The 18,810-nt window shown below is 43.4% G+C and overlaps 1 long non-coding RNA gene across 3 annotated transcripts in view; it reads left to right on the top strand.

Annotated features, from left to right (window-relative positions):
• The window catches only part of LOC125300080, a 99,433-nt gene that overhangs the window by 53,385 nt on the left and 27,238 nt on the right, over positions 1 to 18,810 (top strand). For 2 of the 3 annotated variants that reach the window (XR_007194507.1, XR_007194508.1), the window contains one exon: positions 17,917 to 18,144. This is a non-coding gene — a long non-coding RNA (uncharacterized LOC125300080). Of the gene's footprint in view, positions 1 to 17,601; positions 17,811 to 17,916; positions 18,145 to 18,810 lie in introns of those variants that run through there. The other variant, XR_007194509.1, reaches the window with a different exon arrangement.

The following is an 18,810-nucleotide window of genomic DNA, read 5'->3' as shown; positions in this document are numbered from 1 at the left end:
ACACACACACACACACACAGACACACACAGACACTCTCATACCCACTCTCTCTCTCTTTCTCTCTCTCTCTCTCTATCACTCACACACACACACACACTCCACACTCATTTCTGCTCCATGGCCCTGCACGGTTGCTGGAGTCTGAAGTTTTCCCCTTCCTTGCCCATCATTGTCAGTCAATTATAGGGTGGAACTGAACTAGAAAATCTGGTACAATCTAGCAATTAGTACAAAGGGTTTCCAGTGTAGTGTAAAGGCAGGGATGCTGGAGCCCCGGCGGCTGGAAAAAATAGCCCTGATTGGGCACGGACAGTGGAGGTTAGTGCCGCTTGGGCAGCCCCTAAAGATGCTGCCCCCAACCCCACAGGTCTGGCCAGTGGACGAGCGCATCTCAGGGCTGCTTTTTTTAGGACTCTCTTTGTTGAATGTGTGTCCGTGTGTGTGAGCATGAGTGTGTGCATGCGCGTGTTTGCGTGTGTGAGCATGTGTGTGTGTGTGTGTGTGTGTGGTGTGTGTGTGTGTACATGTGTGTGTGTGTCCTCTCCCCAGCCCCCTCCCCCTGCACGCCTGCTCATCACCCATCTTGGCCATTACGTGCACTCTAAGTGAGTGGGGGAACAAAAGAGCAAGTTGTGGAAAGTGCAAGCTGGCGACGTGGTTCTGAAAGGGGACTGGATGTTAATGTAGTGTGGTGCTGGTGCGCCTCGCGGCCAGTAAATGCACCAGCTTTTATGTTCCCCCTTGAGTGTTGCGGTCCAAAAAGCAGCACGATCTGTTTTGGGTGCCTGTTTTTGTGGCGTGGATATTAAGGCTGCAGATGGGCGCAATGGGGGCTGATGCCTCAGATTGATTCAAACTTCTTCCTTTTGAAGTTGCCTCTGTGGACAGATAGGGACACTCAAATGACACTACACTACAAGGAGTTTATTTCCATTGCAGTATTTTCTGTCACTGGCTTGGTGTCAATACATATCTTTTACTCCTTTACCTTACTGTTGAATTAATATTTTAGTAATAAGCACTCAGACTGGCATGACCAGTAATCATATTTATAGTTCATCTAATAAAAACAGAAAATAATATATGTATATAAATAATATATATTTGCTTTGGACAAAAGCGTAACATAACCATAACCATATGTATATTTTCCTTGATCACTACTTTTGTTTACTGTTTACTATCACTAGCTTAGGTGAACCCCTATTTCACTTTATTAATTGTGTACCACCACAAACATCAATTGTGCATACTTTTTTGGACATAATTCATACATTTTATGAAGTTACATAGTTCACACATAGTTTGTCAGTGTGGTTGAACCACCAATTTGCATTTCAGAGTGTTATTAAGCTCTTTTAAAGGCTTCTGTTTATTTATGTTTAGTGTTTTATGAGCCTTTATCCCAATGCTCCTTTGATCAGCTACAGCATGTGAAAAAGCCTGGCTTTGATCACTGGAATTGAGTTTACGTGTGAGGCGGCTTCAAAACAACATTTATCCCTCTCTTTGGACTGCTCAGCACTTAGTTTTGCGTGGTTTTTTTTTTTGTCTTTAAACTGAAGTGACAGAACTTTCCCACTGTCTCCCTGCCTGTGTGTGTGTGTGTGTGTGTGTGTGTGTGTGTGTGTGTGTGTGTTTATATAGTCATTCATATAGTCACAGTGCATTAATTTAACCTCTTCTCTGCTATGGTATGACAGATCGATTGTTGTTTGGTTGCAGCTGCTTGCTTCCATAGTAAGTGGCCATGTTTGTTAGAAATGATCAGTTATATGAGGTAACGTTTGAGTTATCATTAAAAGTTTGGCTAATGAGCAGTGTCTTGCTGGCGTCCTGCTCTCCAAGCCTGACCGCCCCACCGCTAATGAAGGTGCTGCTCAGGAAACAAAGGAGGCCCAGGCAGGCAGGCAGACCCCCATGCTTAGTGCTCATCCAGTAGACCCAACACCCCTCTCACACACACACACACACACACACACACACACTCATCTCTCTACCTCCCCCTCTTCCCCACACTCATCCACCTACCTCCATCCTGTCGCCTGTTCCTCTCCACCCCAGCGTGACACGGCTCCTCTGGCCTGCCCTGCCGAGGAGAGGAGAGGAGAGGAGCCGGCCCTTTTGTTTCTTCTGCTTTGTGTTCATCCCCGCTAGCTCGTGCTGGCCCCTGCTCTCCTCTCCTCTCCTCTCCTCTTCTCTAGGACCATCCCCCCCACCTCTTTTTTTGAGCCCCCGTGAAGTGAGACTGCCAAATTAGCTGTTCAATAAGTGCAATTTGCGAAGGCGCTTTTTGTGGTGAGAACATCCACCCTCAGGGCTGAGAGAGCAAATCCCCTTATTTCGTTGCGCTTGCTGGGCAAGCGTTGAAAAAGGAAAAAAAAAACATGGATGGATGGAAAGAGGTGAAAGAGCCACACAGGAGGAGAGACGGGCATCAAGGAAGAGAGAGACAGAGAAAAAGGGATGAAAAGAGAGAGAGAAATAGAGAGAGAGAGAGAGAGAGAGAGAGGGAGGAACAGATAGAAAAAAGGGATTTAATCTGCAGCAGCGGCCCTGACCTGGGCTCACACCAGGCGTCAGCAGGCAGGGACAGGCGCCACCTCGCCATCAGGAATTTACCCAACATTAACACACGCGGACTTAAGCCAAGCCCCCCACTCCCCTGCCCAGCACTCCGCCGAGGCCCCCGCCACAGGAATTTATGCAGCTGCCTGGCATCCGAATCCGCCAACCATTTCTGTTTAGACACCGTGATAAGTGCCTGGCCATTTTGTATTTTGCACAGAAATTCAAACTATGAAAATGACATTTAGCTATTGAACAGCATATTCAGTGACATGAACGTTACATTACACACACGGTATAAATACTGATATAAATAGTACAAGTGGACTTTTATTTGATGTTTTTGAGGGAGCGGGAGTCTGCTGGGACGTCGTTGTTGCAGACGAGAGCAGGCGAGCTCTCCATGTCATTGTTTAGAGCGGGGGGAACTTGAGTGGATGTGTCGGCCCACTCCAGGCCAGTTTGGACAAGCCTCGGCGTCATGCTGAGAGTGCCAGTAATATCAGAATAAAAGAACAGATTTCGCCCAGGCCAGGATCTATGGCCGACCCACCAGTCCAGCCAAATTCTGCAGATCTGGAAGTGTCACTGGGAATCCTGTGTGTGTGTGTGTGTGTGTGTGTGTGTGTGTGTGTGTGTGTCTGTATGCCCGTACCAGAGAGGGAGAGAATGTGTGTGTGTGTGTGTGTGTGTGTGTGTGTGTCTGTATGCCCGTACCAGAGAGGGAGAGAATGTGTGTGTGTGTGTGTGTGTGTGTGTGTGTGTGTGTGTGTGTGTGTGTGTGTGTGTGTGAGAGAGAGAAAGAGAGCAATAGAGAGGGAGGGTATGTGTGTGTGTGTGGGAGAGTGTGCAGGCTGTCCGGCACTTGAAACAGTTCCCTGTGGCAAACAGGGGATAGGAGGAAATAGGATTAGGGGCAAATCACATAACCAGCTAATTGAAGAACAATACCTTCAGCTGAGAGGATTCAGGGCTTTAGATTCTCTGCGCCTGACACTTTTTCCTTTAAGTCCTCAACACTGTCAAAATTTGTTGTCAGTTTTGTTTTGTTGGAATTTTCTCTGATTGTTTACATAGATAAATCATAACTTTTGTGGTGTGTTTCTGTACTGAAAGCCCCAACATTAATTTTATATTACTCTGACATAGATTGTAATCAGAGAATAATGTTGTGAACATTGGTTATTTTTTCCCCTGATACCATTATTGTTGAGGGCATCTAGTGTGCAGTCCCAGTGTTTGTTGGCCTGATCATCTCATCAAAGCTTTGTGACAAGAAAATTAAAAGCAAAACAAGTATATGCACCCAGAGATTTCAACAAATAGAATATGTTTACTATGTTTCAGGATGTGTGTGTTTGTGTGTTTGTGTGTGTGTGTTTGTGTTTGTGTTTGTGTGTGTGTGTGTGTGTGTGTGTGTGTGTGTGTGTGTGGGCATGTTTGCTGGTAAATATTTGAATGTGGTCTCTCTATGTGGACATGTGTGTGTGTATGTGTCTGTGTCTGTGAGAGCGAATGTGTGATATGTGTGTGTGTGTGTGTGTGTGTGTGTGTGTGCCTGTGTGTCTGTGAGCGTGTTTGTGGTGTGTGTGTGTGTGCCTGTGTGTGTGAGAGAGCGTATGTGTGGTGTGTGTGTGGTGTGTGTGTGTGAGAGCGTATGTGTGAGTCTGTTTGTGTGATTGACTGTTGACTACAGGATTATGGGGATTCCTGGTCCCTCTCCAGGGAGCTTGGATGGGAAGAGCGATCCCCCAGGGTATGGCAGGCAGGCAGGCAGCACGGACAGGCAGCACAGGGCCCGTGTGTTCCCAGAGCCTGGAGGTCAACAACAGTTGTCCAATTCCAATCTCCCACAAGGGAGAAAGAGACCGCTGAGCCTTACACACAACAAAGGCCACGACTGTCACCAAATAAAGACGTATGGAGTTGAGTCCAGTTCTGATGAAATTCTGGCACATTTTGGACGGGTCATGCCTTTCCCAGGAAGATGGGATAGGCCAAAGTGAATGGAATCTTTATACAGCCTGATATTGTGCAATAGCCAACTTTAGCTGATTGGGATGATTGAGCAGCCTCCATTTAGAAGTCTATGAGAAGTATGCAGTGTGAAATCAAATTATTCCTTGGAGGTCCAGACTGATATGGAGGAGTGTCTGTGCTGTCTGCTGTCCACCCTTTCAATAAGAGCGAAACTATATGAATTAAATAGAAAATAGAAATATGACTGTAAATAAAACATATCAAATTAAATGCTGTATTAACAAGATAAAACAGCCCTGACCTGAGTAACGGTTCTGTAAGTGCTCACTGGGTAGTGTATGCTCTCATTGTGATGTGACAGTCGTGTACCATTCCTTCAGCTCTATGCTGACTGCTTCACATGTTCAAGGGTGTCAGCTTATCATGTTTCCCCTACATGAGAAGACTAAAGGGTTGTCTTGGGTGGGGTGGGGTGGGGTGAGGTGGAGGTGGAGGGCAGCAAATAGGCCTCTGAATAGAGAAGACTCTACCTAATCCTATATCAGACTTCTGGGCCAATAGGAGTGTGGATGTGTGTTGTGTTGTGTTGTGTTGTGATTTTGTGTGTGTGTGTGTGTGTGTGTGTGTGTGTGTCTGTGGTGTTGGTTGGGAGGCAGCAAACTCCCCTCATGTCTGATGATAAGTGAGGCCATTGCTGGGTGCTGCTGGGAAAATGAGCACCATTACTTGCACAAAAACACTGTCATTTGGGTAAAGCCAGCAGGAGCCCGTGAGGTGCGGCCAGAGGAGAGGATACGGAGCTTGATATGACAAAAGGAGGGCGAAGGCTACACTGCAATTTCCCTGGCAGGGCTTCGGCGCTGCTGACCAATGGGGGAGAGGCGCCGGGTAATCAGGATGGGGAGACGGAGTCCTCGGTGGCCAGGTAGTGCAGTGTCTTTAGACCCCGGCCTGACAGCAAGGGTGAGCGTCGGCATAAAGGACGACATAAACACCTCCATACAGCAGCTGATGAATCATCATGTGATGGGGAACTACGTCAGGTGGAGGCATTTGCTTAAGATTGGAGAGGGGTTTTTTCTGTGATATTATGGAGCAGTGTGATGTTTTGGCGATAGCTGCACTAAAAAGGGATTGTGATGGGTGGGGAGCATTGAAAAAAGTTCTAATTCATATTGACAGGTGAACACTCACAACAGGATATTGGAGAAACATTTCCGCAGGCGCCGCCATAAGTTCTCCGTGTTTCAATCTCCCTCCTTCCTCCTGGAGCAGAATTAAAGTTGATTTAATTTGAGCAATTCATGCCAATTTGATAAGCTCATTTTTCTGACTTGTGAGAGGCAGGAAATGTGTGAGAGAGCATCGCACCACTTGACGTTCCCAGACAGCAAGAAAAAAACCGAGAGAGAGAGAGTGAGGGTGAAAAAAGAGGGAGGAAATAGCAAAAGGCAGAGGAGAATTCAGCTGAATCTCAAATGAAATGTGCCTGGCTGCCACATGTGTCCTCTCCCGGGTTAAAGGGATCCAGATGGCCCGCGAGCTGGCATCCCACCAACGCCTGGTGTGAATCAGATGCTAAGACTGAAGAGGCAAAAGTTCTCGCCCCTCAGGTCTCGCCGACAGCATGGCAGATGTTCTCTCAGAGATATCGCTGAGCGACATCTCGTGTTGTTGTAATCTTCACTTAATCACAGTCATTTACCAAAAATGACCCCACATACACACATTTTTTTTTAAATGAAGCATCCTGGTTGATGTGTGAATCAGACAAATCCATTTCAACACACTCCATGCATCTCTGAAGACTTCCCCATCTCTGTGCTGTAATGGAGCTAGTGCTTGATCATCAGCGATATTAGGCCGTGCTAATGATCCGGGGGCACTCATCACATTGCCGTTTGTTTGTCTAAGCTGCTGGATTTGAGCGAGGCTCTGTGATGATGCTCGTGCCAGCTGCGCTCATCACTGCCATCTTTTTGCATGAAGTCCATTTAAGTGATAATTGAGGTTGAAGTGCAGACGGATAAGACCCTGCCGTCCAGTCCCCCTCTGCTCTCTGTGGCCCTGCAGTAAACGATATACCTCATGCCGTAAATATGGAACTGGTATTTCACTGAAATTTGAAAGCATATTAGTGTTATCCAGGCACCTCAGGCAATTGGTCTTTTATTCGGCCAGATCTGCAGGCCTGATAATATTAAGTGGAATTTGGACCCTCATATCTGTTCTAAAATGGCATGGGCGGCAAACTCATATGAATATGTTAATTTTGTGTGTATGGGAAATCTCCCTATTTGGCGAAAGAAAGAATAAACTAATCCCTTTCGAGATCTCAAACTTAAAATTCAGATCGGCATGGACGTTATTTAGGATCCATTTTACCCCTCTTCAGAGAGAGAAATTAAAATATGATAAATGTTATTTAAATTTCATTTCAGAAAATCACAGATGATAAAAAGTCATTTATTTCAGAAAATGTGGAACATCAAGCCTTCATAAAGCTCCTGTCAAATTATATTTAAATATATATATATTATATGTAATCCCTTCTGGTGCAAGTGATGATTGTTGTTAAAATATATCATTCCACATATTTTTTTACAGACATTTCAAATCATTTAAAATCTAATTAACACAAATGAATTAAACTCAGTAAATGTTTTTGTAATTCATAATATTCATTTAAAGAGTGAGAATTCTGAAAACTTTTAATGCTTTAAATAAGTAAGCTTCTAGTTCTGCATGTTGTTTACCTATTTTTTTAAGAACAGCTCATTAATTTTTCATTTTCCCTATCTATTACCTCTTTATTTTCTCCAGCTTTTCATCTCTCAGAGTTCAGTATTTTCAGTAAATGGTTTAATTACTTTACAAATGCATTAAACTGATACAATATTTATCAGCCATGGATGATAGCTCCCTCATGGGAGGTTACTCAGGGACAATTATTTATTTTACTCTTATCAAGTCATTTAATTGCTGCCATTGTTTCAGAGAAAGAAAGACTGATAAGTGTTTCAGTAAAAGCATAAAGTTCTCAGTCAGTGTTACTTTGAATGTTCAGTGGAGGCCTGCCTGCCATATGTGATCTTTGCCGTGCAGGAAAGCACAGTTCAGTGCAGCAGAGACAATATTTAGCAAATGCTGCCTTTGCTGTTTTACAGATAATTTGAAAATGCCTCAGCAAATTATCAAAATTTAATTAGCAATATAAATGCCAGAAGGAGCACATTATGTGCAATTGTCTTGCTATCTTTCCAGAAATTAGTCTTTTTAAATGAATTTGCTGCATTAATCATCTTAAAAATATTTTTGATCACTGAATTAATAGTTTTCCATCCTGTTTTTAGGTATTCATTGACATAGGTGATTGCCTCTTAATTACTACACCGGCCTTCTCCTATTCACTCTTATTAATTCATGTTTTCTGGCACAGTCCCAAAAGGCAGACTCGCCCTATATCTTCTAATTACTTCTGTAATTGAATTTGCTCACTGTTTCTTGGCTAGTTTTTTTAAGTGACTGTTTGTTCCGAGGTTTATTGTGTCTTTGTATGTCAGCCCTCTGCTGACAGAACAAGTGGCGCCTCTTTTCTCATTCTGCATTAATTTTCCAGCGCCTGACAACACCCCCCCCCCACCCCCACCCCCACCCCCACCACCACCACCCCTCCTTCTCTCCTCCTCTGCTTCTTATTTTTAATTATTTATTAATACCTGTGTTTCCCTCACCCAAGATTCACCACGTGAACACTACAACTGGAATGGTGAAAAGGGGGAGGGGGAAATTAATTAATTAGGAGCGCTGAAACAATTACCTTGGTCCACACTCATTCAGTCTGTGACTCGACCCTTCACAGAATTTAGAAGTACCTTGAAGTGCCATTTAAAGATGCGTGAGGCCGGGGCTGGGAAGACTCTGCTCTCTCTCTCTCTCTCTCTCTCTCTCTCTCTCTCGTCCTTCTATGCTATTTACAGACTCGGGCTACTTTTATGGCACCTGTCAATGAAAAAATTCTCAAGACCACATTAACAAATTTATTTCTCACAACTCCTGTGAAATATGCTGTCCGTGCATGCTGGCTAAACTTTTCTCCTGCAGAGATGCCTCCGTTTCCCTGAAAGAGGACCAAATGTGTGATCCAGGCCCTGAGGGCATTTCAGAGATGCATCCAAGCCAGAGCACACATTTTCCCCCAGGCTCCACCGCCGCTGCCCTGTCCGAGTGAGCGGGATTAATGCGGTAATTGAAAGTCTTGTGTGAAAAAAATGCACCAGAGATATGCTGGACGGCTCCTCGGACGTGCACTTAGGAGGAGTTCTGGAGACGCCGAGATGCGCCGCGATGTGGTGCAGGGGCTTCGGGATGCTCGTGGACACGGAGAAAGCCCAGCCCAGCGCCAGGGCCCTCGTGCCCGGCTGAGTGGACACTCTCCACGCTCCCGTTATCTGGGGCTATCAGGGGCCGGGGGCCACCGGGCCACTGAGCTCTGATGGGCCTGTAGGGCTCATTGTCCACGTGTCAGAGGCCATTATCCGGCCAATTCGCCTGAAAATTCTTCCCCCGATCTGACAGTGTGTCTTTGAGAAAACTTTGCCCCTCCACCCCCTGTTTCCCATTGATTTCTTTTCCTTGGCCCACTCCTATCTCCCACGTCTTTTGTTTCCTTATCGTGGCTTCAGGTTATTATGTGCAAAGTATTGACAGGACTAGGAGGCCCGTTGGTCGATGGAGAGCTAATGCATCCGTAATCCTGCCTTTGTTACGGGGGAATGTTTTGGTCGAGTCTCCGATGGGGAGTGAGGTGCAAAGCTGTTGATCCCAGTTTTTTTTCCTTATTTTGTTAGGAAGCCCATCCATCAATCAAAGCAGAGACCATCTGACTCCTGAATGACATCGGGGCTCGGCTGAAGAAATTTGATAACGCCGTATTGTCAGACGGTTTCCCTCTTTTTTTTTTTTTTTTTTTTTTTTTTGATAAGAAATACATTTGACTGAGCCAGATAAGCATGTGAGGGGTAAAGGCTTTAGGATAGAGTGGGTGACACACATGCCACAAGAGAAGCTGTTTTCTCCCCCCACCCCCACCCCATCTCTCTCTCTCTCTCTCTCTCTCTCTCTCTCTGCCTTGAGAGCTTTGGTGTAAATGATACTTTTTGGCAAACAACACAACACAGATTCAAAAGCATGCAGCACAAACACACACATACATACACACTTGTAGTGGATATGCCAGGATTATTTAATAAAATGCCAGATAGTGACAGCATTCCTTATTGGGGTTCTGGAGTCGTGAACACAGTACTGGAATGGTGATGGTAAAGTGGAATGTAATGCCTTATTTTGTAATGGGTTTAAGGGCATGGCACATTGTCACGCTCGGCAGAGAGGCATTGTATGGGACGCTATCTATGCAGGCACTTTGTGTAATGTCCCCAGATATCTACAGTCAACAGCCACTCAAACATAGCAAACAGGAAATGCAGCGCATGTAGCTGCAGCAGCTCTGTCTGGTGCACTCATTTAAAACCACCTCCCTGTAAATCAGGAGAGAAAAAGAGAGAGGGAGAGAGAGATGGACCTACATTCATGAAATAGTATGACAATTGCGCAACCTTTTCTATAATAGTATAGAAATAATACATTAATTAATTGTACATTCATTCTTTAAATTATATAATTTTTATTGTGGAATGGTCAAAATTGTAATGAACCGCCAATATAAAAGGAAGAAAGAGACCGCTCACAATATGGACCAAACCCATCTTCAGAAGTTCAGGGACTTTGACCTATAAAGAGAGATTTCAGAAAAAAGCTTAAGAAAGACTGAAATTACCAGAGGGCAAGAAAATGGACGTTATTGTGACCCATGCATTAACACACCGTATGATTAAGTTAGTTTTTGTGCTTGTAATGACTAGAGGCTAAAGAGTCAGGAAAGGGAAAAAAATCAATGTAAGAATGCCACAGATTAGCTGGCCAAATTACATGCGCTTGGCTAACCCTTTGTACAGTATGGGCCCTATATTCTAAAGACCACGCCAGAAGATGAAGCTGCCAAATGGCGTATGGACTTCAAGATCATTTTTATTGATTTTGCGCAAACATCAATGGGGGAATTGGGGTAGTCCTACGAGCCCAGCTCCTTGGATGTATGTCAGTGGAGGCCCAAGTGCCTCTGCAACAATGCCCCCTCCGAGATGGACAGATGTCATTGTTCTTCTCCATGACATATCACTCTCGCATCAGAATCGCTTCATTGCAGAGAGCCACCCCCCACAAGATGTGTCTCATTCTTTAAGAAAAGCTGCATGTCAACTAAAAAAAAAAATACATTTGGAGTTGGAATTTGTGTCATTTTGTGTGTGTTTTTGAGGGTATCAAAATAAAGCCTCGCTTTTATCAAAATAAAAAAAAAAATATTCATCACTGAGAGCACATGCTGGGTGTGAAATGATCAGAAAAGCATTAGGGGTTGTGCATTATGGGAAAGAACGCTGCAAGAATGACCCAGTAGCACCATTATTTCACTTCACAGACATAGAGGAAGAGATCAAACATATCATTAAACAATACAAAGAACATAGGGCTCCACTTATGCTTTATCCAAGCAATGCCTGCTGTAAAATGGCCAACACAAGAAAGAGCACTTTCCCTATTAATACTAATCTACCCTGACATCGGCTTGTTTGAACTTCACAGCAATACAAAGAGGCACACACACATATACACACACACGCTTACATACACACACACACACAAACAGACATGTAATGTGATAACAGCTGGCAGCATGTGATCATTTGATTCTATTAGCATGTATCTGTGTCAGAGTCTTACATGGCAGCATTAGGCATAACAGATGTTAACAGTGGGAGGTAAAGGGGCTGTCAGCATAGCTCTCATCCTAGCAATGTGCACGCTTACACACTCGCACACACACACACACACACACACACACACACACACACACACACACACACTCTCGCTCTCTCACAGACACACCAGCACACAGGGAAGGCAGATGTTGCTAACTGTTGCATGCATTTGCCACCAGTCTACGTTGTTTTTTTTTATTGTGCCGTTTAGGGGAGCGCTTGGCTAAGCCAGGTCTTTCCCATGGAGATCCCTCTGCAATTACCCACATGCCAATGGGAACGCATCTCCTAGGCCTCCATACCTTCGCGCTCTCTTTGCTTTTCACAGCCAAGCAAACGCCAATGATTTATCTTCCCGAGCTCCCGACGGCATTTATGGGCTAGTTGTGAAATTCTACAACTAGTGTTTAAACAAGGGGGAAGAAAGCCCAGGATGGAGAAATGTGTGTCAAGTCACGGCTTGTCTGATGTAGGGGAGGGGGGGGGGTTAGGCTGGTGGAGACCTCCCTGGTGTTCCCACATTAGACAGTGTGTGTGATGTTTCTGTGGTTGGGGTGAAGGGATAACTGTATGCACTCCATAAATGTGTAGGTGGACTGCTTGACGAGACTGCAGATGGCTGTTTCCTTACTGTTGGTTTATCTAAAACTGTCTTACATAGTTGTGTAAACTGTGGAACTTTTGTTCACATTCCTGGTGCTTTGCACTTTTAGATCTTAATTTAGATTTTTGAGATATGGTGTGTGCTTTTGTATTGTATTTTAAATTCAAAACTGAATACATATGAAATACCTGTAAATTGAATAAACACATTCTTTAAATATCCTAAATGACTTTCCAAAATAGAGTAAATTGTGTTTTATTGTCTCCTTAATGAACATCACAAATATCTCAAATTCTGTCTATATGAAAGAGCTGTGGCATTTTTGTCACTTGATCTGTGGAATAAATGCCAGCAAATCTTATTGTGGCCCCTTTCATGAAGACCAAAAAAATTGATTTCCACATCCACCAGGGACAAGTCTTTATTTTTCCAGATTCCCTCGGCTTTTGCAGAGTCCACCACAAGATAGCCGTATTGATCCAGTGCTCTGGACTGCCATCAAAACAAAGCTTTTCCACCTCTATCAAAGGCAGCACAGCCCTCAGAAGCTCATCCAGAAGCCGCTGCCGGGGGATACGTATATCTCCTTCTGGCCAGAGTGGACAGTCCACTGTGGCCCAGTGGCCCAGACGCCAGCTAGGCCAGTAGAGGAGGGACAGGCAGGCCGACTGGTTCCACCTTCAGACGGTCAGGCACTGAGACTCACGTCTGGTTTGTTAGGTTCAGTTCAGATACAGACAGCCAGTTGGGGTTCTCGGCTACCAAAAGGTCCAATGTTGGATTTGGACTGTTTTTTGTAAGATAAAGAATCTGGAGAAGTGCAAGATTCCACTATGGAACAGAGCACAAGATTCCAGGGCAGCTCAGCATTGATTTGGGAGTCTGTCCTATGTTTGGCTTGTGGGCCTTGAGTGTGGGCATTGCCTTGAGAAAAATACCCCAAAAGAAGGCATGTGAAATTCTTTTTGTATCACTGTTAATAGAATCTCCAGTAAAATGGTTTGACTACTGTGACAATGGCGTGATGACTTTAAAGTGGCTGTACCAGTTTGCCATTGTAAGGCACTGAGAATGAACTTGTAGTGGTTCTCAGGTGTTGGCAAAATATCTGGCCTGGCCAAACCTGAGGGGCTAACTGAGAGATCATCCTTTGGTCATGTTCCTCTGGTACTCTACAAGCTATCACTCACAGCTGGGCATGTCAGTGGAGTCTTAGAGGTATCATCCCACAGTGTGATGCTTCTAGGTGTCTTGGTTTGATTCTAAATTACTCTCCACACTTAATTACAGGGGATGAGGAGAACGCCTCATTTCTCTTTGTTATAGGCTAAGCTCTCAGTAATCCCAAACAAAAGGGGCTAGATCTGGAAGCTATAGGATTTGCTGGCGGGATTATAGTCTGGTGGATAACGATGTGCAGTCAGCAGAAGCAAAGCTTTATTTTAATTCAAATTGGCCGGTAAACAAAATCCACTGGTATGTCTAGTGGTGAGAATAACTGTCTAGTAAGCACTGTGACAGCGCATCAACGGTTTTGCCACTTTGGCTGGATCTATTATGGGTATTATGGTGAGCAGGTATTCTAGTATCTAATGGGACTTTGCTATCTATTCAGTGTGATTGTTGTGACATGGCCACTGTCCATGTGAGGTCTTTCTGTATAGCACCGCTGTTTGCAGATTCTCCTCCATGGCATTTCTAGTTGACATCATTTGGCTTGCAGTCCTATCTGCGGTTCTGTGGTTCATTGATATGTACGTAGGTAACTTTATGTTGAGATTTAAGCAAACACGATACACATTTCAAAGCAAAGTGTGTTTGAGTTGGCTGTATTTCTTGCATAGATATTTTGTACTTTAATATCAGTCATGTGACAGGTCCCCCAAGTAAAACGAAATAAAGAATATATTAGTACTCATATTAGTATCATAGTAAAATTAAGCAAACCACTAACTATATCCATCTTAGGAGGTCAAGCATATATAATGCTATGATGAAAGATTTAGCAGTTGTGTAAGCTGTTTAGGATATGTGAAGGATGACTGCTTGATTGGATTTGCACATAGCAACACATATTTGCACATAGCAACACATGACTCTACACATGGGTTTAGTGTCAGAACATGGACTGAAAATGTGTTTTTACAGCATTCATTTTGAGACAGATGTTAATGATAGTATTGATATTTGCATGATATCTCTTTTGTTGTTAACACGTTTCACATGACCTGACTTTCTATATTTGGAGCCTGTGAAAGACTAACATGTTGTTCCTGTATTATAATTTTACATGTTGCACAATACCGGACCTCCCATGCCACCTAAAATATTATTTGTTTAATGTGTGGTAACTCTTGTGCAAGCAGTAATAATCTGTGTGTTAATAGTTAAACCTGTGTTGTTTGCAAGTGGGAATCCGTGCTAGCCTAAGGCTTTGCTCTCCATATTTCCCTGTCTGATTCACAATAATTGAGATGAACTGAAGCGCAGCAAGATGTGCAAATATAAGACATATGTTCTTTGCTCCCTGTTTATTCAGACTGCTGGTTTGTAATCAGACCTTTTGTACACTGCTGGAAGTTGGCCGGCATGTTTCCCCCTTTCCGCCACGTTTGTGGTGATAAACGGACGGCTCTTTTAATTAAAAACCTGAAAAGCTGGGGAAACCTTGAGGAAGTCATATTTGAACGCAAAAAGAGCAAACACAAATGGATTTCTCTAATCATAGCCTTAGGGAGAGGAAGTGAATGTGATCTGGGTGAGTGATGGGCCATATTGCTGTACATTACAGAGACTGCACATCTACAAAAGGTGCCAATGAAATGAGAAATGTTTCTTCTTTCATTACTTTAGGTCAAACTCACCCTGTGCACAAGGACTAAGAGAAAGAATTGATATGTTATGCACTGCCACACTATCTTAGATCTACCAGTGGACACACATACAGATGGCCCGACCTGGCCTTCAGAGATATAGAGATATACACAACCTACTCTGTGTGAAAATAACTGACAGCGAGACACACAAATAAAGTGTATTTGTTAGAACTCGTTCCTTAAAATATTTTTCTTGACATTAATATTCATCGACCACAAGCCCACCTTGTAATTCATTTGATATCATCAATAAATATTCACACTATAATACAGAATGTTAAAACTCAGTCCACATGTTTGCCATATCAAAGTCATAATTGTTTTTTTTTTTAATCGTAAAAAGAAGTACTGACAGTAGAATAAAAGCAAGCAGTAGCTAAGTGATCTCATTTACTCAAGCACCATTCGAAACTGATTCTAAACTCAGTGGAAACTATTTTTACCTGACATCTTACACATACACCACAATTAGCCTCAGCTCACTTCAAGCACAAACCACCAATTACAACTAAAATGGGTCAAACTTGGTGCATTTTAAAAAAAAGAAATCCCATCACTGGAACGTGTTTGTAGTTTACTCTGCGTGTCGGTCGGGGTGGCCTCGTGTGCACGGGGAGACGGCGAGAGGGAGGCCTCCTCTTCCTCTCCGTGATGAGGACAGTCCCTCTGGGGGCCTCGGTTGTCTCCTCTGCCGTGGCGCGCGGGCGAGTCCATCACTCGCAGTCGATCCAGACGCCGTGGAGAGGAGAGCGCACACAGGCAAGCAGGCAGGAGATCAGTTGGTGACAGTGACTGACGGGTCTCTGACCCCGCGACGCTCCCCATTGATTAGAGATTCACTCTGGCCCACGAGAGAACAGCGCCGGGGTCCCGGGTGCCATCCTCCCATTAGACCACGCTTGTGCAGAGTAGACTCAGGAGGAGGGGGGGTGGAGGGGAGAGAAAGCAGTACAGAGAGAGAGAGAGAGAGAGAGAGAGAGAGGTGCTCATGCATATGTAAATGAGTGAATTGTGTTGCGGATATGAATGTCCAGTTTCATCAGGAGCACATTAGCATGGAGCCTTGTGGAATACACTTAAAAGTGACCCTCAACTTATTTATGAGTGTGTTTGTGTGGGAGAGAGAGTGAAACACACTGCCACACAAACAGACTGTGTAATTTTCCCCATGTATTTGTTATCACCTAACAATTTAATTAAAATCATTCCACACATCCATTGTATTACTCTTTTGACTTTGATTTTGGGCTCCCAGATCAAATGAATACAGTGATCTGTAGCAAAGCATATTACTAACAATAAATCTGTTAATCCTCTTCACAATAATACTTAAAGCCAGGATACTTTTCTTTGACTTTTTCAAGGGAAAGAAAGTGCTTTGAAAGTGAGTTTTGGGGTAAAGGAAGAAAGATGAAACAGTTCCAGATTACTGTAGCAGTGCAAGATTTAAAAAGCACTATCATATTTTTTTTTCACTGTCACTTCACTGTCATAATCCTATCAACCGATTACTGTATTTGTCCTATCAACCGATTACTGTATTTGTGGTTATTGGGCTTCCTCCGAATAAACTGTTCAACTCCCTCCTTGTACAAGGAGCACCTCGAAAGCTAATTAGAAGGGGTAGTGTTTTGATTGAAGCCATTATTACTTCCCTTTTGTCAATGCACTTTGGAGATAAACAGTGAACCATGTTCTATGAGAAGACAAAGCTCCCCAGCTAGTGCTCTGGATTACTGTCAGTGTGGAGCTATATGAAGGTGAGGGAAGCCAGTAATTCCTACAGAAAGGTAGACAAACACGGAGCCAGTGACTAACAACTTTCCCTGTCGGAATCTTTTGTCTTCTTGCTCGGCCCTTTTCCCTTCTGCTCCGTGTCACAATGGATAAAGACCTCCACTCCGGCCAAATCCAAAGTCTAGGTGACACAGAGCTTAAATTTGCCACTAATGAAGGCCGACACACAATATGCTTTGTTTGGACAAACCTGCAAAGTCTTTCCGTCGCTCTTAAGCACTTTATTGATTACCCATATCTTATTTACAAGTACAGAACCAGGGGCCAATTGAGTGCTGTAACTGAAAACCTCCATAGTGCCTGCTTACTTTCTATGCTTAATTACAAAAAGCATCAGCAGCCAAATGAATAGTGGTTCACAGTGCCTCCACAAGGCCCTGTCCCTCGGCCATGCTTAGCCAAAGACTAATTCAATCACGTTATACTACTGAAGAATGATGATGAATGAAATGCATGGGGGGAAATCGCTGCATTGAGACTTTAATCCCACAGCGTATTCTTAAATCCAGACATTTGTATTCTCATATATATATATATATATATATATGTATGTATATCATCTTCTGTACAATTTCTGTCCAGTCGGTACAAGTCACTGCATCTTTAATTCTTCACTAAAATAAATCTTCATTGGTTTTTATTTTGGCTTTGTGTTTTCTTGGAAGAATTGTGTTGACAACACTGTAAATAAAATAGTTTTGCCCTTATACTACCACTACTATAATAATAATAATAATAATAATAATAATAATAATAATAATAATAATAATAATGTCAAATAGAATGAGTGTGGAAGTTGTTAGTAATACTGCACTGAGTCTGCAGAGGAAAAAATCTTTATCAAATCCCCATTCTTTGCCTTTCAATAACCCGAGCCCATTACCTCACGGCAGCTTTTGTTGGTCCCATACAAGGGAGAACAAAATGGTTATTCAGGAGAACGCTTTAGATTTTTATTGTGGGTAGTAGTCACAAAGAGCAGTGTTATTGTATTAAAAGAACCATCTGTACCAGAAACAATGGCTTCAAATTGTCTTTGAATACCCACTGAAAAATATAAAGCCTTTCCTTCTCATTATGTTTGATGGGGGGTGGTAGACTTGGTATAACTGACTTTTGTTGTTCTTGATGCATTCTTCTTCTCTCTTTTTTTCAAAATCGGCCCCTTTTCAAATTGTGTGTCGCCATAAACGGCTTTTCTTGTTCCAGGGCTGGCGACCGAAGACTAACGTTCAGCGAGAAGACCGAGCGGCGCACGCTGGTATCGGAGCTATGTTGCCCGGGAAGCCTGCGAGCCAGGCAGGCATGAGAACTGACTATCCTGGGGAAGTACAGTAGTTTCAGCTCGCTAGAAACCCGTCAGCGGGTCTTGACGGCACACTTGGAGGGATACATCGTTCTGCCAATCAACCCACGAATCAACACCCAAACTGAAGCGTAAGTGTCTGTGCCGGGTAGAGTATTTTCAGAGGGTGGACGGAAAACATACATGCGTATTGGCTATTTGGTCGTTTGAGCTTCCTGTGGCTGTGTAGTATCACCGTAGGCTACTTTTTGAAGCACATTAGTTTTGATAGACGTGTGCGCTACAGCGAGTTTCGACATTTCGCCTGCATTTGATAAGATCCGATGTGCAATTTAGATGTTAAGGTGCATGTTTCTTTTTATCGTCTTTATGTTGAATTACGTTTTTGTACATTCTATGGAGCCGTAAAGCTTAGTTTATGGGCACAGTTGTGAGGATGTTGATTTACCCGGTTTTTCATCGCAGATTATTAGATGAACACAATGTTTGCGTAAGCCTACATGTCGCGTTTAAAAACAAAATTAACACACACAAAAAAATCAAATCAATCCATTGGAGTTAGACAGCCGCGCTCCGGGAGTTTCTTTCTGCGAAAAATAGTTGGAAGTATTTTTTTGTGCACCGCACTGCATCATTCAGCAACATAGTGTAACAGAAAATATTAGGGGAAATGACTCTGATACATTTGTCACTTTCCATTATTGAACACTTATTAGATCTTTCCATTAAATGAATTAGCTTTACACATGCTCAATTGGCTAGGCTACATTTTCATTGTTGTTAGCACGGCCCCTAGT

This window comes from Alosa alosa, chromosome 9, assembly GCF_017589495.1.
Source record: "Alosa alosa isolate M-15738 ecotype Scorff River chromosome 9, AALO_Geno_1.1, whole genome shotgun sequence".
In the NCBI taxonomy this organism is placed as follows: Eukaryota; Metazoa; Chordata; class Actinopteri; order Clupeiformes; family Clupeidae; genus Alosa; species Alosa alosa.
This window is presented reverse-complemented; position numbering and strand designations above follow the sequence as displayed.